Source organism: Pristis pectinata, chromosome 4 (assembly GCF_009764475.1).
Source record: "Pristis pectinata isolate sPriPec2 chromosome 4, sPriPec2.1.pri, whole genome shotgun sequence".
Lineage (NCBI taxonomy): Eukaryota > Metazoa > Chordata > Chondrichthyes > Rhinopristiformes > Pristidae > Pristis > Pristis pectinata.
Genome location: NC_067408.1, coordinates 12,975,321 through 13,002,316, shown reverse-complemented (window position 1 = coordinate 13,002,316; position 26,996 = coordinate 12,975,321). Strand labels below are relative to the sequence as shown.

The 26,996-nt window shown below is 42.2% G+C and overlaps 1 protein-coding gene across 6 annotated transcripts in view; it reads right to left on the bottom strand.

Moving 5' to 3' along the window:
* The window catches only part of p4ha2 (procollagen-proline, 2-oxoglutarate 4-dioxygenase (proline 4-hydroxylase), alpha polypeptide 2), a 111,679-nt gene extending 85,780 nt beyond the window's left edge, over positions 1-25,899 (bottom strand). For all 6 annotated transcript variants that reach the window (XM_052014048.1, XM_052014050.1, XM_052014047.1 and 3 more), the window contains exon 1: positions 25,810-25,899. The gene's annotated coding sequence lies outside the window, so the exon portion shown is untranslated. The remainder of the gene's footprint in view (positions 1-25,809) is intronic.
* Between the last annotated feature and the right edge of the window lie 1,097 nt (positions 25,900-26,996).

The window sequence follows — 26,996 nt, the reverse complement described above, 5'->3', positions numbered from 1 at the left end:
ACTCAATTGAACTATTGAAGATCACTTTAAGTCATCTTGACTGCCACCATGTTATGACAACTGGTACAAGCAAAAAAACTGAAGCATGAAATCCAACTCAGAAAACCATGTTACCCACAGCTCCAGAAGGAAACAAACCAAAAATTTAACAAAAGGCAAATAACACTTATCCTAAGATTGGAAGTCAAATAAAAAAAAAATCTGCAGATGTTGTCCGTCACTCCCCTCACCCTCTCTGCAACGTTAAACCTTATTTTCTTACTTTCCCAGTTACAATGAAGAGTCTTTGATCTGGACTGTTTCCTGTTTCTCTTTCCACTGATGCTACCTGACCTACTTGGTCCATTTTTTATTTGTGTAACCATCCTGGATAACCTTCTTTCAACCCCAACACCAATTATCGAAACAGTTCAGAACAACAGGGTTGAGGAGCTACAGCATCTTCCCTGGAGTTCTGACATAATCTGCCCACCAGAGGGAGATGATAACATGATATCATAGGATGACCACAGAGGGAATGAAAAATATGGATACACCTATTCAGGGAAGTGTAGGGCTAGAAAATTAGTCCCTGGATCAAAGTCACTACTTTATATTGACACCACAAACATTCACATCACAGAAATCACCATAGGTTTACTTAGCCACTTTATTTTATTCCCTTTTCATGAGCAGATTGGGATGGAAACATTGTCTAGAACATCTAGGGCTCCCTAAAGTTGGTGGATGGATGTAACAGCAATGTTCCAACTACTGCTTTACTCACTGAACCCCTGCAGTAAGTGTCAGTCTCCCTTACACACACACACACACACACACACACACACACACAGCATTACTCATCTGCAAGATATACCTTACAGATGATCTTCAAAACTTGGCATTTATCATTTAACCATTTTGGATGGCATAGTGGTTTTGAGATTTCCCTTTAACTCCTTGAATTTGGGCTCTAACCCCAATTAAGTTTTCTCTCCAGAGGAGTGGGATTTAGCTTGTAAATGATGGCATTTGCATTCCAATTTGATAGGGGGAAACATCTCATTTCTTACACATGGCACTGAGAAGAAAATCCCCACAATTATTCAAACTTCTCAGCCATCGAAAGGCTGCAGAGAAAGAGCAGAAGAGTGGGATCGAGAGACCCAGCACAGACAACTTCGGCCAAATGGCGCAATTCATTCTTAACTGTTCCGTGTGTTCCATTTCATTCTCCTTTTGGAGGACTACATGGACCTTATTTTTGTCTTAACAAGGCCCCTTTAACTTCCTGCATTTTTCTGCCATCTAAAAATAGCAGCAGAGAACTGGAGAACTATATTCATATCAGCATCCTGTAATTTTGCTCAGTATAGAATTGCAGATAGTTTTACTTCCAAGCATGTGCTAATTTACTTTCACAATTGTCTTTGAACATATTTTGTTGTTTAAATTTAGTCTGGAGCCCCACAGTCACCAGTTAGTGCAGTTTTGGAGCTCATTAACCATCACCAGTGTAATTTAAGAAGGATTTATTTCTTCCTGTGTCATATCAAAAAATGAAAATATATACGAACAAATTATCCTGAATAATCAAATTTTGAAAGAGTGCGTCTCCAAAGGGGCTCTCTTTCTCGTTGTGAAATAGAATTCTGGGAGCACATCCAAATCTCCAGGAGGGAATGGTAATGTTAATTCTTCTGGATTTGGTGATAAGCCATTTGCCTATTCCGAATATGACTTTGCTCACCCTAAATGCAACTCCCACTGACCGTCTGCCTTGTGTTGAGGAAAAGGGGAGAAGACTCCTGCTTTGAACTTGTCAGTATGCAGGATTACTGAATGCTCAACAGATTTATAGAATTCACAGAAGAGAAAGAGGCCTTACAGTTTGTCGTCTGTGCCAGCCGTTTTACTCCAAAAATCGCAGTGCTTAATCCTATGAATAGATCCCATTCCTCATTTCTTCATGTCTTTACACATGTTCCCCTTAACTAAATGAATGCCGAGGAACTAAACTACTCCAAGTTGCACATTCTTACCACTCTGTGTAAAATACCTCCTGAAATCCCTTTAGATTTATTACTGACTACCATACATTCACTCAACCACATACAATTAGAAACAGCTCCATCAAACCTCTCCAAAATGTTAAAGATACTTATTAATTGATCCTTAAGTCTTTTCTCTTCTATAAGTCCCAAGCCCAGAAATTTTTCAGTGTCTGAAACAGAGCTTTAATTTGACATTGGTTTTGTGAGAAGTCTCCTGACAGCGATATTCTGCTGTGCACAAGGACCACCGCATCAGTGTGACATGACTGATCTTACAGATGAGAACACGCAGCAGCAGAGGAAGTCTGCAGGTCTCCTTTCTGTGTGGAGGATTGGAGCTGTGGGGTTGTGGGGGGGGGGGGGGGGTAGAAGCAGGATGGAGGATTGAGCCTAGAATCACGGGACTGAGATGTGTAGAATTTTGCACTAGCACTGTCAACTTGTGCTGTGTACCCTGACTGATGTCACTGACAACCTCTTTGTACATGCACATCATAAACCCTAAGGACTCCAGACAAAATTTTTTTAAAGTGTGCAACCTTCTTGCAAAAGGGCCTAGGTTTAAAAATCAAGTGTTGAGTTAAACTCCTTCATAATATAAATAAAAACATTAGCACGTGGAAAGAATTCCTCACCCTCAGTCCGATACGCACATCACAGGCAGGCACAGTAGTGTAGCGGTTAGCATGACGTTATTACAGTGCCAGCAACCCGGGTTCAATCCCAGCCACTGCAAGGAGTTTGTACGTTCTCCCCATGTCTGCGTGGGTTTCCTCCGGGTGCTCCGGTTTCCTCCCACATCCCAAAGACGTACAATTTAGGAACTGTGGGCATGCTATGTTAGCGCCAGAAGCGTGGCGACACTTGCGGCTGCTCCCAGCACATTCTCAGTAACGCAAAAAGATGCATTTCACTGTGTGTTTTGATATACATATGATTAATAAAGATATCCAATCTAATCTTCTCAATCCTGACATCATGCACATGAATCATTGTATCCTTTCCAGTGCCACAATATCCTTCCTTTAAATAATATGGAGCCAGCATTATGTAAAGTATTCCAAATGTAGCTTAACCAAAAGGTTCATCATAAGTGACCCATATTTCTACTGATGGACATCAAGAACTTCAATCATTAACAGCAAAGGCCAAATGCAATGAAGATATCCACTATGTATTCTTTTTGTGTTAGCTTGTTGCTGAGTTAAAAAAATATTGATTTAGATCACACTCCTTATCAATCCATATAAAAACGTTCACTGTGACCACATTGGCAATTTTAGAAAACAGTGTCAGTGTGCCACATCACTGCTTTTTAACAAGCCCAAATTTTAAGGCTTTAATCTCTTACCACCAATGAATCTATGAGAAGTACAATGATTTCATCTCCATTGCGATTACTTATACCACAAATACAAAAATTAGCTCATTTAAGCTTAGTAATGAATTAAAACAACTTGCTTTAGGGAAGTTTGTCATTGTGACCACCACATGCAGCATTCCTGAATAAACCAGCTCCATCTGTCCCGGCGAATAAACAGCAGTTGCACCAATTACACCAACATCTTGATGCAACATGGAGGGAAACTCAACTGTCAGTGTTGCCTTCTCCAAGATTTTAAAGTGAACTTGGGTGCACATTCCCTTCCTTCCGACAGTCATTTTCCACACAGTATCACTTTTTGCAGCACTTGTATGGATTGTGTGCCCCAAAGAGACTAGCCCCTGAGCTCTCAGCTCTGTGACCAGGTACTGATAGTTGAGCAACCTTACCGAGGACCATCGCTGAACCAGGAAAGCTGTGTTGTTTCACATGCAACGCTGAAAAAAGCTTTTAAATGAAGATCGTGACCACACCATCACTTCAGAAGAGCATCAGTTGGTCATGTTTCAATGCTCACAAATCAAAGAAGAATTTCTGGGCTTCAGTTTCTTCCTACCAATGAATTCATCCAAAATACAATAATTTTCATGTCTGTTGGTATTATTTCTGCTGCAAATGCAACTATTAGTTCACTTAAGCAGAGTAAATGATTGAAACAACTTGCGTTTGCGAATTGTTGCGTTACACCATTATCATCACCACCCACAGCATTCCTAAATCAATTGGTTCCGCATGGCCTAGCTTGCAAACAGAAGTAGGGTGAGCCATGCTGGCCTCAGCTCCTCTTTCATGCCAAAGGAAACCATAACCCTACAATAAACAGCATATCCCATTGTGGGCAATCCACACAAAGAAAGCAAAACCTCTCTCATCTGGGGTAATGTAGATGCGGTCACTGGTGCTTCAAAGTTGCAAAATTTGATTCCGGTTTACTGGGCAATACAAACTGTTCTGGAGCAAACTCTTGGGTGTGTAGTAATACTCCTATATAGCCCATATAGGGCTGCAGTAAGTATGACCCTGCAATAAGTATTGATAAGAGGGTGGTTCCCATGAAGCCTGTGTAGTTTTTGGTTCCGCCTTTTTTTTTGTCAGAATTCTTTCCCCGATTTTTTTAATTCATTTCTCATCCAATGAACTTGGAACCACTTCTCTTTCTGCAACATTTCTGCCCACTAACTTCCGAGAGGGAAGTTGCTGAACCCACACCTTTTGATGTGGTGACTGGGATACCAGTTTGGGTCAATTCATTTGGTCTGTTTTTCCAGAACTGTGATGATTAAAATTAAAATTGTGAACATACAAATAAAAATCTTCCTAGTCCTTTAAATAATGTAGTTTTGGAGTCTTCAGCATTAGTAAAAGCTGCTTCTTCTGGGAGTGAAAAACACCCACTGCTACTGGGATTGATGTGGTGGAAAATCTTACCTTTTTTTTAAAAACTCTTTTCTAATCCACGCTGTCCCTGCACCGGGAGTATATGATGGGACAGTGTAGAGGGAGCTTCCCTCTGTGTCTAACCCCCTGCACTGCCTTGGGAGTATGTGATGGGACAATGTACTGGTGGAGATGAACTTGGTGGAGATGAATTTGGGGTGTTGCACCACAGTTGATGTTATTTGGGTGAGATGGACACTGGAAAAGCAACATTAAACAAAAAGGTGGTGCAATATTAAAAATTGGTGAAAACTCTCCAAATGCTCTCCAGAAACTCTCCTCTATATGTACAAAACACTCCATGCCATGTTTACAATATATGTAGATTCATTTCTAAGCCTATGTTTCATCCTTACAGTGAAACAATCAACTGATAGTAAAATCTCCTCCAAATTAAGGTGCTCTTTCCATATGATTTAACACAATTACTGCAAAACATTACCACTACTCCATAATCACAAATCTTTTAGTCTACTTTTTTTTAAGTTCCCATTTTCCCCAGGAATGTCAAAAATATTGTCGGCTAATGGGACAGTGTAAATAGACAGCTTTATGACAGTTGTTTGTTTTTTTATTAATTTTACACACAGAAGTGTTTACATTGATGAGATGTCAAAGGCATCAGTGAAAACCATGTACTTTGAAAGGTATAAAATGCTACACATCGCTCCTCTAAATCAAACACACAGGGATTGAAAGTGGTTACCCTAACATTTCACAGAGATCTACTGCCGACTCTTAAAGGCTAATTTCCTGACTACTGACACTTCAAAGTCCAATCTTGGTGAAAAAAAAACAATGATTTATACAAGACTTGTACAAGGACACTGTGTGAATGTCTCCAGAGACTCAGGGTATCATGCTGAGGAGGTCAAGAAAGCAATAATTTTGATAGTCAAACATGGTCCCGTAGAAGATCAATGTAATGAAGTGATATACTGAATGCTGTACCTCTAGGGAAGCAATTTTTATCTTTGAATCAAAACAGGTTGATATAAAAAGCAGAGAGAAGCACACTTACAAAGATGTTACAGGGACTTCAGAGAAAATACAGCACTGGAATCAGTTTCATTGGCCCCAGCAACAATTCACTGTTTGTACAGCATCTTTAATGCAGTAAAGCATTCCAATGGACTTCACGGGAGCTGTAACAAGCAACGTTTTTGTTACTGGGCCACAAAGAGATATTAACAAAGTTGACCAAAAGCTTGGCCAATAATGCAGGTTTAAGCATGAAAGAAGTCGGACTGACAAATAATCACGGTGATTAACACAAGGCATCAACACAATTGCAAATTAACTTGCTCGGACGTATTTTTTTGATGCAATAATCATGCACCTTAACAAGAAAGAAAGCAGGTATTTAAAAAGAAAAGTAGCCTTGTGGCAAATCCAGTCTGCCACATTCCCTCAGAAACCTGGCCAGCATTTAGTCACAGACTTCCTTGGACAGTATGTTGTTGTAGGCTCCCCGGCCACTAAAGTGTCTTGCACGATCCATAACATCTTCCTTGAAGTGGAGGATAGCTTTGGTTTCTATGCCTCCATTCCACCCCAGCAACTAATCACTTTTAGTTCTGCAATATGTTCGGCTATCCTCATGATACAGATGCAACTGCAATTACATCCATCTCAAATTCCTCAGCTTAGTGTCTGGGCAGCCAATGGGAACCAGGAACATGAGCAAAGGCAGAAATGGGAGGGACCATACCTCTGGTGTTTTGCAGTGCTGAGAGAAGTTATAAAGACAGGCAGAGGCGAAGTTATTAAGGGTTAATTCTACTCCTAGACGAAACCATTGTGAGTCAGCAAGCATGGGGCAGTGGATGGGTGAATAGGTCTTTGTTGGGATTTAGGCTTCAGTTTGCAGAGGGGAGGGTGAGGCACTGAGAGCACAGTGATAAACATGAACGTAACAAAGACACGAGCGAAAAGAACTCAGCAACTGCTCTTAGGTGAGCCGAATGGTCTTTATTTAAATGGCTGTGTGTCAAATTTTGTACCATAACTTAAGGCAGGAAATCAAGACATTTAAGGCAATGAAAGCTACAAACCAAGTAATGGTAAATGGCATTAGTATAAATGGGTTAGCCTAGACATGGTGGGCCAAAGGGACTGTTTCTGTGCTGTATGTCTCAATGACTCTACATTTCTCCTGGAAGTGCCTTGAGATTAACCACTATGATGTAGTTCTTGTCATTGATAAAGCCATGAGAGATCACACAAATGGCCCCTTTTACTTCAATACAATAAGCATTGAGAGTATATTTCAAGTTCAACAGGAGCAAAACGCTCTATGTTCCAGTTTCCTGTGCATTGAATCAAATGGAAGGCAAACCAAGAAGGCTTGAGAAAACACCCCCTGGCATTTGTCATCCCTGTGCCAGTCAAACAAGCTACCCAAATTAATGCCACCTTCCATGCGAGATCCATACCCCTGCAGACTACAACTCTTCAAGTACACAATCATTTACCAGACTCAAAAAAATCCTGGGAAAGGTGCCAATAGAATGCAAATCAAGGTTATGTTTAAAATGACTCAGTGTGTCTGAGCATAGAAGTTATACTGATAATGAATATTTTGATTCTCAGTTTTAGTTGTTTTCTCAGCCAAGCCTCGCAGCAGTCAGATAGTCTGTCTAAAGTCTTCTGAAAATCCGGGGACTTCACAAATTATCAGCAACGAACCACTGAGCTTAACTGTTTAACCTCGGCCCAGCTCACACTCAAGTTTAGCCCAAAAAATGCAATGGTTTGTGATTTTTTATCTCCCAAAAGAATACAAATCACGTGTGTTATTCTATCCACTAAGCCAAAGATTTGTTACATGTTTATAGTTCTGTTTGGAAATTCACAGTTTAAATTACACAGCCTATTGAAGTATTTATAGCCACATACAAGTTCAAAATTTTAACCACATACTTTATCTTGTATCATGACATTGGACATGCAAGGTCAATCAGAAAAGATTATTTTATCCACTGCAATATTTACACCTAGTTAGCTAACAACCCGAAATAATTGTTAACAGATCATAAGTTTCAGATAAAATTCAGATTTACAAACAAAACAGAAATCCTTACAAGAGTCTTTTTTTCCATTCCTTACTGCTGCCAAGCTCTTGACCTACACCTAACCCAACTAGTGGGGAGCCTATCAAAATAAAACCAGGGTTCATCCAGTGATTCAAGGCAAAGCTGACATCTCACCATCCCAGGAAATTTCCCAGGTTCATTCCATATGCTGCAGTGGTAAATTTAAAATGGAAGCATAGAAATTTTACCACAATTTGGCCCATTATATCTGAGCCAGCTGAAAACAAGCTATCCAACCTAATACATTGTGGCACTAGTTTCAAGGTCCTGCAGGTTTATCAGGGAGCAGGAGTCTGAGGAATTTCAATCCTCCGAGAACTAAAAGGAAGGGGATTGTGTGTTGGCAGGAGATAGCTCAGGAATTGGGCTTTGTATTTGCAAAATCTGAACACAGGCTCCTACTGCAGGGAGAAGGAAGGGTCTGCAGGATGGCTGGGGTAATGAAACTTTACAGGAAGACATATCCTTCCTGCAGGATATGATTAATTGGAAGTCCACCATTTCCTAGTCAATATAGTGCTGAACCCTTAACCAAGCACTGCTCACAATGATCCCAGGAGATGGAGAGCAGGGGTGCAGGATTAGTCATGGGGGGGGAGGGAAAGGAGGGAGAGAAGGAGCTGATGGGCAGGTGAGTGAGAATAGGTCACAGTGCAATAAGTGGGGGGCGGGGAAAATGGGACTCAAGGACTAGTTTTAACCCCTCAGCAAAGCAAAATAGGTACTTCCTATCTACGTTATCAAGACTCGTCATAACTTCATGCACTTCTATTAAGTCTCTTCTCTGCAACAAACAATTGCTGGAGGAACTCAGCAGGTCGAGCAGCATCAGTGGTGGGGGGAAGCATCAGGACACAGGATTTCAACGCAAAATGTCAACAAATCCTTCCCCCACCCCCCATCCCACAGATGCTGCTCAACCCACTGAGTTCCTCCATCAGATTGCTTGTTGCTTCAGATTTCAGCACCTGCAGTCTCGTGTCTCCAAGTCTCTCCTCAAGCTCCTCTGTTCCAAATGAAACTTCCCCAGCCTATGCAACCTCCTTAAATGGCAAGAGATTGAAAGGTACTGGGATTGGTATTCAGAGGGATCTGTGTATCCTTGTGCACAAATTACTGGGAGTCAATGGTACTTTGGCCTTTGTTCAGAGGAAGATTTGAGTACAAGAGTAAAGATGTCTTATTGTAACTACATAGGCCACTGGTGAATCCACACCTGAAATGTTGTGCACAGATTTTGTCTTCCTACAAGGAGGGGTATACATGCAGCAGAGAGTGAAACAACAGCTCACCAGATCCATTCCTAGGAAGAGGGATTGTCTTACAAGGAGAGATCATGCAAAGTGAACCATATTCTCATGAGTGGAATTAGAGATGAGCTCATTGAAACGTACAAAATTCTAACATGGCCTGACAGAATAAATGCAGGGATGATGTTTCCCCTGACTGAACCAGTAGTCTCAGAATAAGGGTTCGACAATTCAGGACTGAGATGAAAAGAAATTTCTTTACCCAGTGGGTGATGAATCCTCCGAATTCTCCACTCAGGAGTGTAGAGGCTCAGTTATTGAGCATATTCAAGAAAGAGATTGATAGATTTTTGGATATGAAGTGAGAAGGAAAATTACCTTGAGGTAAAAGATCAGCCATGATCTTATAGAATCAGAGAATGGGTAAGGGGGCTGATTAGCCAACTCCTGCTACTATTTCTTATGATCCAGCCCATCCTTGCATGAAAGCTTTTTTTTTAAACCCTGGCAACATCCACACAAATCTCTGCATCCTCTCCCATATCATCATATTTTTTCCTGTGATGTGTTAACCAGAACTATGCAAAATACCAAGGCTTTGTCCTAACTGGGAATAAAAAAAGTCAGCCTTGATTTGGCTTTCCACCAGAGTTTAGCAGATTTTATTCCCTTTCTTTATATAGCATTTTCACTACAAATGACTTAACTCTATTGATATTTAAATCTTTCAGAGGAGAATCACACTCTCCAGATCCTGTGAAATTGTCTCTGCCTTTTTTTCTTCTAATTCACCTTATTGACTTCTCCTTCTACCTTTAAAGATCTGATCACATACAGTACATCAAAGACCCCCTGTTCCTCTACATTTCTCAATATTCTCCCATTTATTGTATCAGCAAGATCCCACATGAAAGGCAGGTCCTGAAAGTTAGAACCCATAGGATCCAAGGCAAGTTGGTAAATTGGACCCAAAGATGGCTAGGTAATAGGAAGCAGAGGGCGATGATAGAGGGTTGCTTTTGTGATCAGAAGCCTGTGATCAATGACATACCACATGGATTGGTGCTGAGACCCCTGTTGTTTGTCAGATGCATTAATGATTTGGAGAGCAGTTGCAACCTGAAAAAGCACTGCCCGAGAGGCAGCTACCCTCACAACTTCCTAAAAGTATCTCGACGGACGTTTGAATTGACATGGCATAGAAGACTACAGGCTAAGCGCTGGTAAATGGGATTAGTGTAGATGGGTACTTGATGGTCAGCATGGACATGGTGGGCCAAAGGGCTCATTTCTGTGCTGTATGAATCTATGACCATGAGGTTATCTTTCCTGGACTTCTTGCACTTCCCCAGTGCTGCCATTGCTCAAACCACTGAGCACCATCAGCAACCCTTGCTGGTGGCCTATCTCTGGCAAGGTCAGGATTGGGCACTGTGCCGATTTCCTCTTCGACCAACATGCTTTCCAACAGCTCATCATCAAAATCCACGTGTGATAAATTGACTTACAACACCCTTGGTACTTTGCCTAGCCAAGAACTCCAAGACAAAAAGAGTTGGAAAACACCATATATCCAGATTTCATTGTACTGTTATTACTGCACCTCAACTCTGACAAGCTACTCGGTCACTTGAAATGATTGCTAGAATTCAGTTGTGCCAAAGCAGTTCAGTTATACAACTAAGAATCAAGTTGCCTGGACTAACTCTCCAGCAGTCAGGGTTCAGCTCCCACCACGGCAGCTCTGGAATTTAAATTCTGTTAGTAATCTGGAATTTGCACAACTGTCTGTAGTAATGGAAACCACAAATATTGCCTGTCTCAGCATGCACTGAATCAATGACCATGGGAAAATACTTTCCATCTCCCTACCTCAGAAGATGAGGAAACACAGGTGACTGTGCACTGACAAAGCCAATGTTAGTAAAACCTAATTCGTGAAGCTACTTAGCAGCATATTGGTTTAAATAATGATGTCTAATTCTGTTGATTTGAGCAATGTTCCCCTCTTTCTTGGAGCTCTTGTCTAGGTAATGTATCAGGGATGCTGTTAGTTCCATTTATCATACAGATAGATATAAGTGATGAATTAATACAACAAAATTATTCCGGGGGAATCAGAGCAGAATCCAATCCTGTCCCAACATTCAAACCCACTGGGAAAGAAAGTAATTAAACCCAGAGAACTCCTGCAATATTTGCCACTATTTGATCTTTAAGGCGTAACATTAAAATTCTGATATTTTGACAGACAGGTTTAGGGATCAAGGGTAAACCACCACTGACATTTTTTCTAGCCAGTGCTGCCTTGTATTAAAGGGCAATAAATTTAGCCAGTAATAAGTTGGCTTTGACTCAGTTCTTTGCATTCTTGCCTCAGAGTTGAGTTGCAAGTTTAAATGCCACTTTGGACACTTTAGTTCAGAACAGTACTGATGGGCTGCTGGACTGTTGAAGATGCCATCTTTTGGAAGGGGCACAAATTCAAAATCCCTCTTGGGTTGATGGAATAAATCCTGCAGTTAACCTGGTATCCCAATCACTACTTATCCCTAAACAAAACTGATTAACTGGGAGAGATAAATGTGCTATTTGCTGAAGATTGCTACCACTAAACTGGTTGTTGTGATCCCTCCACTACACTTTTTTTCCTGAGACTGAGACTTACACTGAGACTTTTTCCCAGTGCAACAATAGTGAACACAAGGGGACATAATTTTAAGGCGATTGGAGGGAGGTATAAGGGGGATGTCAGGGGTAAGTTTTTTTTTCCCCCCCACACAGAGAGTGGTGAGTGTGTGGAACACACTGCCTGCAGGGGTTGTGGGGGGCGGATATATTATGGACATTTAAAACACTCTTAGATAGACACATGAATGATAGAAAAATAGGGGGCTATATGGGAGGGAAGGGTTAGATAGAGCAGGATAAAATGTCAGCACAACATTGTGGGCCGAAGGGCCTGTACTGTGCTGTAGTGTTCAATACATGCGAGACCACCCACTCAGAAGTGTGTGATTGTCTATAAAGCACATTTCAAAAGAGACATGAAGAGTGCTATAGATATACTGGTCTCTTTCTTTGTCAAATCCTAACATACGACATGGCATAAGGAATGTTCTTACAGTCCTGCCAAGAAGCAATTCCATGTGCTCTATTCAATAACGAAAACTCACTCCCTTTCATGAATGCCAGAACTGAACCAGTGGGTATTGAAATTCAAGTATGATAAAGCCCATAGGAAAAGATGATTTGCTAAGAGCCTCATTTAAAGGAAGATCCATAGTTGTAGACAAGTATTTGTAAGCCAAATGAGGAAAAAAAACGCAAGTAGCTCCCTGCAATCTTCTGCAGCTCCTGGGTGCATTGGGGCATGCAGAGCACATTAACCATTATCTCAGCTGAATCCATGACTGCATTTCCAACAGCAACCTTAAACAGAGTTGGAATGCACTTGTTCTTGACTGAACATGTTCCAACAGGTCGAATATTTGGCTTAGTCAGGTCATAACAAAAGTTCCACACATACCATTCAGTCAGACACTTGAAAGTTAAGATGCTCTCAAAAAAAAAGTATTTTCAGATAGAATGAGAATGCAATTTTTTAACTGACTGCATCTGATCAAGTTACATGGACCTAACTTAACTAGTCAATTGTGGTTCTGCAAAATATTTTTTGAAAACATTGAGCAAGGCCTTTGGATGTCTTGCTGTGTTAGACGCAATGTAGAAATGCATGCAACTGTTATTGTTATACACCTCACTCCTCCCACTGCTTGTCAAGAGAGCTTAGACCTTCAAACATGCACCAGTGCTGTTGATAGCAGACATGCCACTTACAACCTTATGAGCAACAGTCTGTATCCTTCTCTGCCTCTCTGCAGGATGCTGAGGTAAATCCAGGTTCTATTACATATGTTATGGAATCATAGACATTTAGAACACAGGAGATGGCTTTCCAGCCCATCTTATCCATGCTAGTCAAAAATGAGCATTGGATAAGTTGTACTTCCCAGCTTTGTAGGTTACAGCTCAAATGCTCTTCTAGTATTTAACGAACAGTTATACTTCTGCCTCCACCAAATGTACAATTCACTGCAGAAAGTAAACTCCACACTCTGATAACTTATTGAGTGAAACAATGTTTTATTTTCAACTCCCCCTATTCACTCTACCAACATAAATAAATGCCCCTGAGTTATTGACCTCTCCCCTGCTGGAAAATGTTCCTTCCTATTCACCCCATTTTGCCTTCTCAGTTTTATATACAACTATTAAATTTACCATCTGTTCCAAGGATAACAATCCAGTCTAGCCGGTTTCTTCTTAATTGTTTTTTTTAAGTCAATCAAGTCGGTTTTTACAACAATTCAATGGTTTAAAAGGTCAACATTACTGATAGTTTCCTCCCACATTCCAAAGACATACAGGTTAGGAAGCTCCAGGCATGCTATGTTGACACCGGAGGTGTGGCGACACTTGCGGGCTGTCCCCAGAACACTCTACGCTAAAGATGCATTTCACTGTGTGTTTCGATGTACATGTGACTAATAAAGATATCTCATCTTAGTCAAATTTAAATTCCTCAAGCTGCCATTACTGGATCTGAACTCGTGCCTCTGGACTGATACACTGGGATTCCATTTCCATTGTACGCCTTTGTACACCTCTGTTCCCTTCAGGTCAAAGAAAAAGGTAAAGGCATCTTGTCCATAAATCCATTGCATGATGCACGAGACACAGGGCTGCCAGGGAATGGGCCACAGTAACAAGACCAAATTCAGATTGTAACTCAATAATAAAAGTTGCTACTCTATTAGTTGAATTGAAAGTAAATGTCAATATTTATTTTGATTCTTTTCTATCACATTCTTTTTTTAATTTCAAAAAAATACTCATAAAAATATGTCAAAGAAATGCAAAAAATAGTGCATGGCTTTCCTTACATTCAATGGGTTGTTCAGCCTATATATTATTAGTGTTATAGGTTCTATACATGTGATCTGCATCTCCCCGTTGCCAGTCACTTCAACTCCCCCTCCCACTCCATCACTGATAGGTGAGTCCTCAGCCTCCTCCACAAACGCAAACTGGAGGAACACCACCTTATTTTCCATCTTGGGACCCTGCAGCCTAATGGGATGAACTTCAAATTCTCCCACTTTAAGTAAACCAACACCCCACTCCCCAAACCTGTCCTTTTTTTTTCTTCCCTTTCCTAGCCACTCTCTTTTTCTCCTCATCATTGCTTTTCTCCCTCCTTTTCTCTCCCCCTATGCCACCTGCCTCCATACCTTTGGCGTATTCCCCGGTGGATCTGCTCTCCCTTCCTCCCCCGCACCTGTCACTATCTCTTACCTGCATCTACCCATCACCACCTTGTGACCACCCCGCCTCCCCTCTTTCGTCCACCTATCGCTGTTCTGCTTTTCCCTCCTATATATTAAATTTCCCCCTTTCCTATCTTCAGTCCTGAAGAAGGGTCCTGACCCGAAACATTGACCAGCTTTTCTCCATGGATGCTGCCTGGCCTGATGAGTTCTTCCAGCATCTTGTTGTTTTTTCATCTAGATTCCAGCATCTGCAGTCCTTTCTTGCTACATCTGTGGTGTTGGAAGACTACGTGCAGAGGACCATTGCCACTCAGGTAGACTCCTGAGATGATACACGCTTCCAGCGTCCGAGAGGCTTCCACACAGGGCTTAGTGGTGGAAGGACCTTAGACTGAAGTCCTTCCTCACAAAGCCTTTGTGTTGGTTGTACTAAGCTTCAGTGCATTCCTCGGCACATACTCCTGCAACATGCCAGTTGGCCGTTTCCTTACAGATATCTCGTTGTACTGGCGTGTCTTTCCCCAAGCTGATTATCTTACACCACCACTTGACGTTTCACATTCATACAAAAGCAGACAAAAGGATGGGCTGAGGCGAAGGCATGAGGAATTTTGTACGTTAGGTCTGGAGTCAGCCTGCTAATTAACAGAACTCTTGCCTCAGGGTTAGAAGGTTGTGGGCTTGTACCACCTCCAAGATTTAAGCTGTAATCACTGCCGATGCTCTACAAGAAAGCGAAGCAACATGGTTAAGGATCAGTCTATAAATAATTACTGACATGGGGTTCACCAATGGTCATATTGTCCACTTCAGGTTTTTAAACAGGTTAAGTATTCATTTAGTGACTTTCATAAGACAAGACATCTTTATTAGTCACATGTACACAGTGAAATGCATCTTCTGCATAGAGTGTTCTGGGGGCAGCCCCCAAGTGTCGCCACACTTCCAGCACCAACATAGCATGCCCACAACTTCCTAACCCATACGTCTTTGGAATGTGGGAGGAAACCAGAGCACCTGGAGGAAACCCACACGGACACGGGGAGAACGTACAAACTCCTTACAGACAGTGGCTGGATTTGCTGCTACAAAATATGAAGATACACGAGATAAATCCTTCATACTATGCAATACGGCGTTCGTAATTACTTAAGCATAGGGTAAAGCTCTCAGGACTACAGAAAGTGAAAACCAGCAGATTCACATGAATTTAAGCATGGCCAAAAATCTATGGTTGATTTAAACAGTTAATGAAACCGCCATCACAACATCAGGGTGTTTTTATAGGTAGGGAAATGTATTTGAAGTGCTGTCAATGTTGCATCGTAGTAAATAATTGGCCCACATCAAGGTCCCACAAATAGCACTAGGCATCTCAGTATTCCTGATTCAAGGATAACTTTTGGCCAAATATTGCATTGTGGAGTCTCCATCTTCTTCAAAGGAGTCCCTCAGAGATTCTTTAAGTTCACCTCAGTCCCAATCACAATGCCTCAGAGAGCAGAGATCCTTCAGCTCTGCGCTGAAGAACTTTCTATCTTCTGACTCAGACGGCAAGATTACTACCAACTGGTCAATTAAGCCACAAATCACACTGATCTTATGCTTTCTCAGACAAATCTGAAACTGTTTTATTTGAATGAGGGAATAGGTATGAAATTAAAACCCTGATTTTACCTAGGACTTTATTCCCTGGACCACAGGAGAATGAGGAGAAATCTTATAGAAGTATACAAAATTATGAGGGGTATAGATAGGATGAATGCATGCAGGCTTTTCCCCTGAGGTTGGGTGAGACTAGAACTAGAGGACAAAGGTTTAGGGTGAAAGGTGAAATATTTAAGGGGAATCTGAGAGGAAACTTTTCACTCATAGGGTGGTGCGAGTGTGGATCGAGCTGCCAGAGGAAGTGGTAGATGCGGGTTCAATTGTAACATTTAAAAAAAGTTGGATAGGGACGTGGATGGGAGGGGTTTGGAGGGATATGGTCCGGGTGTAGGTAAATGGGACTAGACAGAAGATCAGGTCGGTATGGACAAGATGGGCTGAAGGGTCTGTAGTACTCTCTGATGATATTTATGGTTTGTCATAATTAAAAGTATTGTAAAATGTTAATTTCCAATCCCCTTTAAGAAACTCATCTAGAAATCTTCCAGTAAATAGCAAAACCTTCATTTTCTTTCATCTGGAGACAAATCTCTAGCTGTAGCGGCTATTTAAAAGATCTTGTAGGACAGCTTCACTATCCCTCATGTGGCCAACATCAACCATAAGTTGTACAACCAGTACTACAGACAGTTTACTGATTGTTTGTTCATCCTCCTCAGCTCTCAAAGTGATGAATTGGTGCAGAAATAGCAGCACATTCCTCAACAAGTAGGAATTTAACCTTTGATCCACACTGAACAGCAATTGCTTTCCAACCAGAATTGGTCAGAAGACTTTCCTTACAGAGGCAACTATGAAACATTAAATCTGAACTGCAATTAAAAGCAAGGAAGTTACTTTAAATTGCATCTCTTCAGTAAGCCCCTCTATCAGTGTGGAAGCCAATGATTATTTTTCCAGTCAAGTTAGTTTTGCTTGGCTCATCATGCTTCATCAACACACATGGAAATTTAAAGATTAAATCATAACATCCAGTTCAGACAAACTGCCATATTTATTCACTTCAGAATGATCCAAAACAGCGGAGACATCAGCAAAGTACATAGAGTCACCGACGCCACTGCAATATATCAAAGCACCACCAACTAAGCCACACTAAATGGACCAAAGCGGATGACTTTCATCATATATTTTGACTTTAATGAGCACACAGAGGAAATACCACCAGCTGCATCCCACATCATAATTACTGGTTTTAAAGAAAAGTCTTTGGGATGAATTCTTAAGCCTTGTTTCTTTTCAAGTCTTTGAACTGTTTCACACCTGAACACACTTTAACCCTGCAGGGATGAAATTCATCTTTGGCCTCTAGCACCAATGGGAATACTGAGCTCTGGTTACATACACAGTTGTGCATTCAATTCTACTGAAGCCAATGACCGAACGAGCTCAAGTATTTTCTCCTGTCAGCCAATATTCCTGCACACACAAGAGAAGTTCCCCCATACCTTTAGTACAAATTTGAGAGAGGAAGCTCTGTCAATGCTCCAGGAAGGAGACAAGCCCTTCATCTTCAAAGCTTATTTGGGAGTTTGAGGTTCATGGCTAAAACACTCACCAACCACACCAGTATGTTATCTTTTTTTATAACAGTTTGGTTGCACAGATTAAAAGAAAACCCCAAAGAATTGGGACTGAGCAGTTTACACAGATGGAGAGATGTGATCTGTACACCATTTATAAATTCACCGATGACATGACTGTTGTTGGCAAAATCTCAGATGGCAATGAGGAGGCGTACAGAAGTGAGATAGATCAGCTGCTTGAGTGGTGTTGCAACAACAGCCTTGCACTCAATGTCAGCAAGACCAAGGAATTGATTGTGGACTTCAGGAAGGGCAAGTTGGGAGAACACACACCAGTCCTCATTGAAGGATCAGCAGCAGAAAGGGTAAGCAGCTTCAAGTACCTGGGCGGCAACATCTCAGAGTATCTATCCTGGGCCCAACACACTGATGCAATTGTGAAGGAGGAACCACCGGCAACTCTACCTCTTTGGGAGTTTGAGGAGATTTGGTATGTCACCAAAGGCTCTTACTATAACGTTCTATAGATGTACGATGGAAAGCATTCAGATTGGTTGCATCACAGGCTGGTTATGAAGCCTCCAAAGCACAGGATCGCAAGGGTTATAGACTGAAGCAGCTCCATCACGGGCACAACCCTCCCCACCATCAAGGACATCTTCAAAAGGTGGTGCCTCAAGAAGGCAGCATCCATCACTAAGGACCTCACCATCCAGGACATGCCCTCTTCTTGTTACTACCATTGGGGAGGAGGTACAGAAGCCTGAAGACCCACACTCAACGATTCAGGAACAGCTTCTTCCCCTCCGTCGTCAGATTTCTGAATGATTATGAACACCACCTCATTATTCCTTTTGTTTTGCATTGTTTATTTTTGTAATTTATAGTAATTTTGTCTTTGCACTGTACTGCTGCCAAAAAAACATTTCACGTCATCTAAGTCAGTGATGGTAAATCTGATTCTCCTCAGACAAGAACCTCCAGGCCTGACTGAGCTGAATTTGAGACTCTCGAGTGTTGTCACTACCTCCCACCCAAACCAGAGGTTGGAAAGGATCCTCATGTTCTTATCAGGGCAGCAGAACTTCCTTCAACAAACTCAGCCAAATCACAAAACCCTTGGACTGGATTTATTCACACTCCTCTAGACATCGATGATCCAAGTTTAATGCCTTTCCTCTGATTCATGCCTATCCCAGGCAAACACAGATCAGATCCAAATTTAAACAAATGGGATTAGTTGCGGGTAAATATAATGCCAGCTGTCATTGAATCTTCTCAACATAGATGAGTCCCAAATGGAATCCAAGGTTAAGGAAGGCAATCTGAGAAATTCCTAGTGGAATCACTACCAATACTTCACCGTGCTCCCTCCCACGTACCCAGCATCTCCTGATTGACCACCGTAACTGTGATAGAAACATATTAGGCCAATCCTCCATAACCCCAACACCTCCACTTGCCTCCATCTCACCTCCCAACCCATAATCCCACCCAAGCAAGTATTTTCCCCAGAAAGGTTGTTGCAATTGTAAATTATGTACATAAATAGTGATCACATCCTGGAAGTGGCCAAGTTCTGCTCATTTCAAACCAATTGTACAGTGGCCCATAAATATAAGACAATCACTATCAAATCTAATAAGCAGTTAAGAAACGCCTACATCTGGAGAGTGCTCAGAATGTGCAATTTATTATTACATGGAGTAGCTGAAGAAAATGGCACAAAAGCATTTAAGGGGCAGCTAGATAATTAAGTGGGAGAAAAGAACAGGAAGATAAGTAGACCAGGAGAAAGCCAGTATGGACAACTCTCATTGATCTGTGAGGTTGAATAGTCTATCTCTATGCTGTGGACAGTCAGAGACTTTTTCCCCAGGGCAACAGTGGCTAACACGAGGGGACATAATTTTAAGATGATTGGAGGAAGATATAAGGGGGCTGTCAGAGGTAAATCTTTTTTCACAGAGAGTGGTGGGTGCGTGGAATGCACTGCCTGCAGAGGTTGTGGGGGCAGGTACATTAGGGACATTTAAGAGACTCTTAGATAGACACATGAATGATGGAGAAATGGGGGGCTATGTGGGAGGGAAGGGTTAGATAGATCTTAGAGCAGGATAAAATGTCAGCACAACATTGTGGGCCAAAGGGCCTGTACTGTGCTATAATGTTCTATGATTTATGTAATAACTGTGCAATATAATGGAAAACAGCTTCAAAGCCAAATCAAAACACAGGCAATTCACATTTCCTTCTGTGATGTTGATGATCGCACACATCCATCATTAAACGCTGCGTGTTTCGTTATTTAAACAGAGCTGAAGCATAAGTGTCATACGGGTTGTGCAGCAGATATGGGCCCTTCGACTCACCATGTCCACCTCCTGCTAATCAGGATGTCCAAAAGTACAGTCATACTTCTTAGTGTTCATTCCAGTGGAATTCGCCCCCCACTAAACAATGCAAGGGGGAGGGGGAAGGGGAAGGAAGGGGGCAGGAACAGTGACTGGTGGGAAAGTGAGAAAGCAAAATTAACAGGTTCTACACGCAGACATATATACAGGCAAGCCCCGCATATTTTTTTGGGTGGATTTGTATTCCTAGAAAACTACCTACATCTCGATTTTCTGCAACACAAAGCCGTATCATCCGCGGATACGTCTAGTAAATGTGAATTGAAAAAAAAATTGTATTTATTTACTTTTCTTTCCCCTGTGTTTCACAAGAGTGGATTTTTATTCTGTATCTCAGAATTTTTGCCAGTGATAGCGAATTCTGTAAGGGCGAATTTCCATTGCCCTAACTGCCATAACGTGGGGGTTACCCATATTTTCTACAATGAGCAGTTGGGAAGAAGATGTACAACTCTGCAGATTCTCTCAACTTCTGATTGGTTCGAAGCTTCTGTTGAGTATTCCTTTTTTTGGCCACACTGGTACATTGCCACCAAGCCATTTTTCAGTCTACACCTCACTACAGCTTGCACTGCCCAACAACTATGTACTTATTCGATCAATCCAAACCAATTAGTTCCATCCAATGCCAGTGACAATCCTTCCTCCATTGGCCTAAAGGTAAATGCCAGTAATGAACAATGAATCTCCTCCATTTGGGGGCAATTGTAACCTAACAAAACCATTGGGAAGGACAATAGGGTTGTGCTTACCACTGCTTTACACCTGCATCTGGACTATTCCTGTCAGCAAGTTTGAGCCCTGCATTTGTGATCAACTTGCAGACTCTAACTGTTGCATCAACAGGGTCCTCCGATTGCTGTCAGTGCTCCTTAACCAGTGAGCAGGAAAAACAAAAGTAAAAAAAGTTACAACACCTGACTGCCATTTCCATTACTGACAGTTCAGAAACACATAGCTGATTCATCAACAAATGTCTGTTGACTGTATCTCACCAGCAAGTTCATTCAATTTTACTTCTCAACCAACATCATTGAAAAAATGTCTAACCTAGCCAATATCATGTTGCTACTTGAGGACCTTTAATATGCAGATTTTGGCTGCTGGAATTTTCAATTCATTATATTTTAAAATGGACTCCATTTACTGCAGGCACTTTGGAATGCTGCAAGTTTGTGAAGGGTGCAATGCAACTGCAAATCTTCCTCTTAAGTGACAAGGTGATTTCAAAAGAGGAAAAAAAATTGAGAGAAGGTATACTTTGCCATGTGCAATTGCACACAAGAGTCTCAGAATTCTGCTGACTAGTGTGATCTAATAATGTAACTGAAACATAATTCCCCAGGTTGTGCCAAAACATGACATCAATCTTCAAAAGAGCCTTCCAGTGATTAAAATTACCCAACCACTGATTGCTAGAGATTTTGTCCAGTTTGCCCGGCAGCTGCACCTAATCTGTTGAGTCTTGTCCTGCTTCCAGATTGCTTTTCAGATGCCATACCTCTCCGTTTCAACCCAACCAACACTTGGCATTGTTATCACTACTCTACTGCAATTAGTTCCAGGGGTACGCCACTTTAACCTTCGTCGCAAGCAGCAATTTCTTTTCAAGTGCCTCGAAACATTAGCTCATTTGCTTTTAATAGTCAACTTCACTGCAGGGTATACTCATAGAACACAATTTTCTACTTAAAGAACTGTCCTAGGAATTGGTTTGTTTGCCAAACACACATGTTCAGCTTTGACTGGAACTTCTTCAAAATATATGGCTAGAAATGAATTAAGCTGTACTCCTGGTAACACCATGGAAACATGCAGTTCTTCATGTTATTGATGTCAAGTGGCTCCTTTGGTCACTGCCAGGCACAAGACAGAGGGCAGAACTCAAAAGGTCAAGATCACTTTTGCAGCCTGCCAAGTGACTAAAACAAGCCAAGTGCCTTGGAGCATGGGAAGAAAGTGGGAAAGAGCAGAGCTTTTGACTGACAAAGATTGCAATGTTGCTACTTGCCAATGTGGAGGAAATCTGTTCCTCCAGAAACATACCTCCGGAAAGCTATCAGAAATGCCAAGAGATGATACTGGTTCAAAATAGAGTCCCAGACCAGCCATCAGTTACGGCAGGGCTTACATGCTATAACGGGCTACAAAACAAAGTCCGTCTGCATAGTTAACAACAGCACATCCCTTCCTTATGAGCTTAACACATTCTATGCACACTTTGAACAGAAAGGAAGTGGATTGTCACCGTCCACCCTGACAGCTTCCAATGCAACTGAACCTGTGGTCATCATCAAGGATGTAAGATCAGTCTTCCGGAGAGTGAACCTGAGGAAAGCATCTGGCCCTTTCACCTTTCAGAGGCCCACATATTCAACTCCTCCCAAGGAAGCACATAATTTGATACTCCCAACATCCAAGGGAGGGTTTACAACTGGAAGGCTGTATTGTGTAGAAGGTGCTCGATGAAAGTCCTATGTCCCCTCTAAAGTGGGTATAAATGATCCCACAATGCCCTGACCAATTTTTAAACCTTCTGTGAACAAGATTTGATAAATAACACATTTCTGTTTGTGATTATGCCATGTGAATTGGCTGCTACATTTCCCACATTACTAGAATGACTGAACTTCAAAAGTAATTAATTTAAGCATCCCCAGTAGTTAATCCATCACTCCCCACCAATAACAAGAGCACTTTCTAAAAAAAAAGTCAAAATCCCTCCTTACTTTAAGGAAGCTGGTTCTCTGTCTGAAAGTTAACTGCTGTATTCCAGAACAGGGATAATTCCAGCATTCCTACTCCATCCAATGAAAAAGTAGAGTGCTTCCCTGCAGTAATGGTCCTATTGCTGTAACCATGTCTGAGTACTGGCATCCATGGTATGGGAAGGAGTCTGACTGAGGAGAGAAAGTTGAAAACTGGAAGGACATTAAACAGCATGATGCCATGACATTCACATGCATGAATGGGAGACATCATTGTGCTATAAAGCATTATCAATTCTCCAAATGTCAGGAGATTTGAATATTTGACATTCATGGGTTAGTTTTTCCAATTGAGACACAAGTGATTCTGTAGGTGCGGGAATCTGGAGCAACACACACACACAATGCTAGAGGAACTCAGCAGGTCAGGCAGCATCTTATGCAGGGAAATAAACAGTCGACATTTTGGGTTGAGACCCTTTATCAGAACTCATGTCATCAGGAGGGTCTTGATCCAAAACGTTTACTGTTTATTTCCCTCCATAGATGCTGCCTGATCTGCTGAGTTCCTCCCATAGTTTTTCCAATTAACTGATTCTCAAACAGTAAATTTGCAGCCTATCCACCCCTAACCCCTGACTTATTAGTGGAATGGACAATTCCTGCACCACACTATGGCCCCTGGTCTCCCTTGCTTTAAAGCACCCATAACAATTTGTGGGCCCCACCCAACATCTCTCTGAGTTTTAGATCCTGACCCTCTTTCCACTGCATAATGCCGTATACCTCCACAACCCCACTATTCCCTAACTCCAACATGTCGTTCTCCTCAGCTCCCAATGTGTGGACATATAGCTATATCCAAGCCTGGTTTATTTTGCCTTATTTTGATCAGTTTTGAGTTCACAACATCAGGATGCTTTGAACAAAGAAAGCTTTGGAATGCTACAAATTTACAGTACAAGGACACATCTACACCCAGTGATAAATGCCAGTGTTTATTCCACATGCACCTCCTCCCAGCCAACTTCACCTGTCCCATCTTGTTCAGCAATCCATGCAAATTAGGCAGAGTACACCTGGTCAATGCAAAGCACGGGACTGTTCTCTTAAGAATTACATGCAATGCCTTGTATCATCTGGGGCCAGGAGCAACAAGCACCTACACTGTAATCACATTCCAAAGACATACAGGTTACGAGTTGTGGGCACGCTATGTTGGCACCAGAAGCATGGCGACTTGCGGGCTGCCCCCAGCACACTATTAGTAACGCAAAAAGGCGCATGCCACTGTATGTTTCAATGGACATGTGACTAATAAATAAATATCTGACTAATAAATAAATATCTTATCTTATGAAGAAGGCAGGTTCCCAGCAATATTCTGACAACTCTGTGCATAATCTACTTCAGTTGAAACGTTCTCATCTCAAAAGACTGCAACACCTCTTGACACTGATGGAACAATCAGGATCTCCCTGAACTATTCACCACTCATTCCATTACTGAAAGGATATCCAAGTTACTTCCAGATTTCCATCCATGCCAGTGCTGTTGCATACTTACCCAAGGCGTTTGCACTCAATATCCTTACCAGAGGAATACAAGGTTTTTTGGAATCTTTGGAAGAATGGAACAAGGATTTTGGAGGGAATTGTACAGATCAGAGTATTCGGTTGCCTGGGGTGACTCTCTCTGGGTTTACCATATCCCCCCTATACCTTTCAAGAACAGAAACACTGTAATTGGTTCACTTAAAAGGGGCTACCTGAGCAGACAAATCAAACCAATCTCTACAAGCTAGTAACATACTCTGAACAAAGGATTCCCAACTCCGCCATCTTTGGGTGTCCAAACATCTAAAACCCGACATCACCATCCCCTCACCTCCATCTCGACCCACATAAAAGACTTGAACTCACTGTTGATGCCAAGTACACTGAGCCTTCAGCCTTGTAGGTATATAATTTAACTTCTGCTAGTTTTGACTTTAAAAATGTATGCAGGAATGGGGGAGGGGGAATGGAGTCGTGAACGAAACTCTAAATATTTACAGTATAGGGAAATGGAGAAAGCACTCCTGTGATCAAGATAATCTGGCTAATCGAAGAAATTACTGGTACAAACTCAACGGGCCAAATGGCCTGCCCTGAGTCTGTCAGTAATTCAGAGTCCAAGCGCAGAGAAACTCTGCCACCAGAGCTGTTATTGTTTATTTGACTACAAACTGTTGACCGAGCTTATCCATTCCTACTTCAGCACAGCTGGAGACAGCTTGAACAAGTGTTGCAAACACACACACACACACACACACACACACACACACAAAGACCTAGACTGAAACTGGCAAAGGACTGTCAATTTCTGCCGCTGTGGGCTACAGTTAAACCTGACTAGAATACTGACGGCAGTCAACAAAACATGCCTCTCGGGTACACACACACTTGAACTACTATTAAAACACTATAGCGACTACGCCTTGCTTAAGGCGTTCGACTCCGCCTTTAGACCATGTTTAGCCTCGATTAAGTATTTTTTTTAATACGAAGATTTAACAGTTGAGGGGCCAGGAAAGACGTAGACACTTCTCATTTCCTAACTGAACATGATAAGGTGGTAAGAAAGTCCCAGAAATATCCTACAAGATGAAACACACATAACAGCGGCTAACACACTTGTCAGCAACCTTCTCCCACCGATCCGCCCAGAGCCGCTCGACAAAGAGGGGAAGTTACGGATCTCCTGAAGACTTGCTGGAGATAAGACAGGTCCAAAGGACGGGAGAGAGAAGGATCGAGCAAGGCTGGAGGACCACATCCATTCACCGCGATCGGACTCTCTCCCTGATTTCTTACTGCCAGGAAGCCCAGCCTGAGATTTCAAACAGCTGATTCTCAATCAATCGCTCTCCACTAACAAGGCGCCCCGTACACCGCCCCTCAGTCCAACGCTCAACCTCACCTTCCCCGGGCTGCCTCGTAGCTCTTGCCGATCTGTCCGATTCCTCTCGCTCTCTGTTCGTGATTCCAAAATCTCCAGAAATCTCTCTCAGCTGCCACGTGGTGATCCGCCTTCCAAATGCCACAATTCTCCTAATAAACCCTTCCTCCCAATGCAGCTGGAAACAAGCGCCCAAGAAACGCCAACAAAATGTTGGAGGAACTCAATCAAGATGCTGGAGGAACTCAGCGGGTCAGGCAGCATCCGTGGAGGGAAATGGACAGTCGACGTTTCGGGTCGATGCCCTTCATTGTGGACGTCCTTATCAATTTCCGTCCACAGATGCTGCCTGACCCACTGAGTTCCTCCAGCATCTTGCTTCTTGCTCCAGATTCCAACAATCTGAAGTCTCTTGTGTCGCCTAGGAAATACCCGTGGATTATGATTGTGGAACATAGTCTGATAAATCAAAGTATGCCAGATTCAATCCATAACCCCACAAAACTTGTAACTGATTGACTGTTTGAGAAGGGCAATAGAACCGTGTGGCTCCAATGTGCAGGGTCAGCTCCAAAGCAGACAGTTGTAGACTCACCCAGCTCTATCATGGCACAACCCTCCCCACCACTGAGGACAACTTCAAGAGGCAGTGTCTCAAGAAGGTGGCAGCCATCACTCAGGACCCTCACTATCCGAGACATGCCCTCTTCTCATTACTACCATCAGGGAGGAGGTACAGGAGCCTGAAGACCCACACTCAATGTCTTAGGAACAGCTTCTTCCCCTCTGCCATCAGACTTCTGAATGGTCCATGAACCCATGGACCGTTCAGAAATCTCGTTATTCCTCTTATTCCTCGTTATTCCTCTTTTGCACTATTTATTTATTTTTGTAACTTATAGTAATTTTTATGTCTTTATGTCTTGCACTGTACTGCTGCTGCAAAACAACAAATTTCACGATGTATGTCAGTGACAATAAACCTGATTCTGATTCTTGGAGGAAACTCACATGATTACAGGGAGAATGTGCAGACTCCATGCAAACAGGACCTGAGGTCAGGATTGAACCCAGGTCTCTGGCACTGAGAGGCAGTGGCCCTATTAGTTATGCCACCATGCTGCCCAATTCCAGGTCATGGGAAATCCCAGGTTGTGGATGTTGATCTGGGAGAGGATGTTGATGTTGGTTCACCTATCCTGCCAATG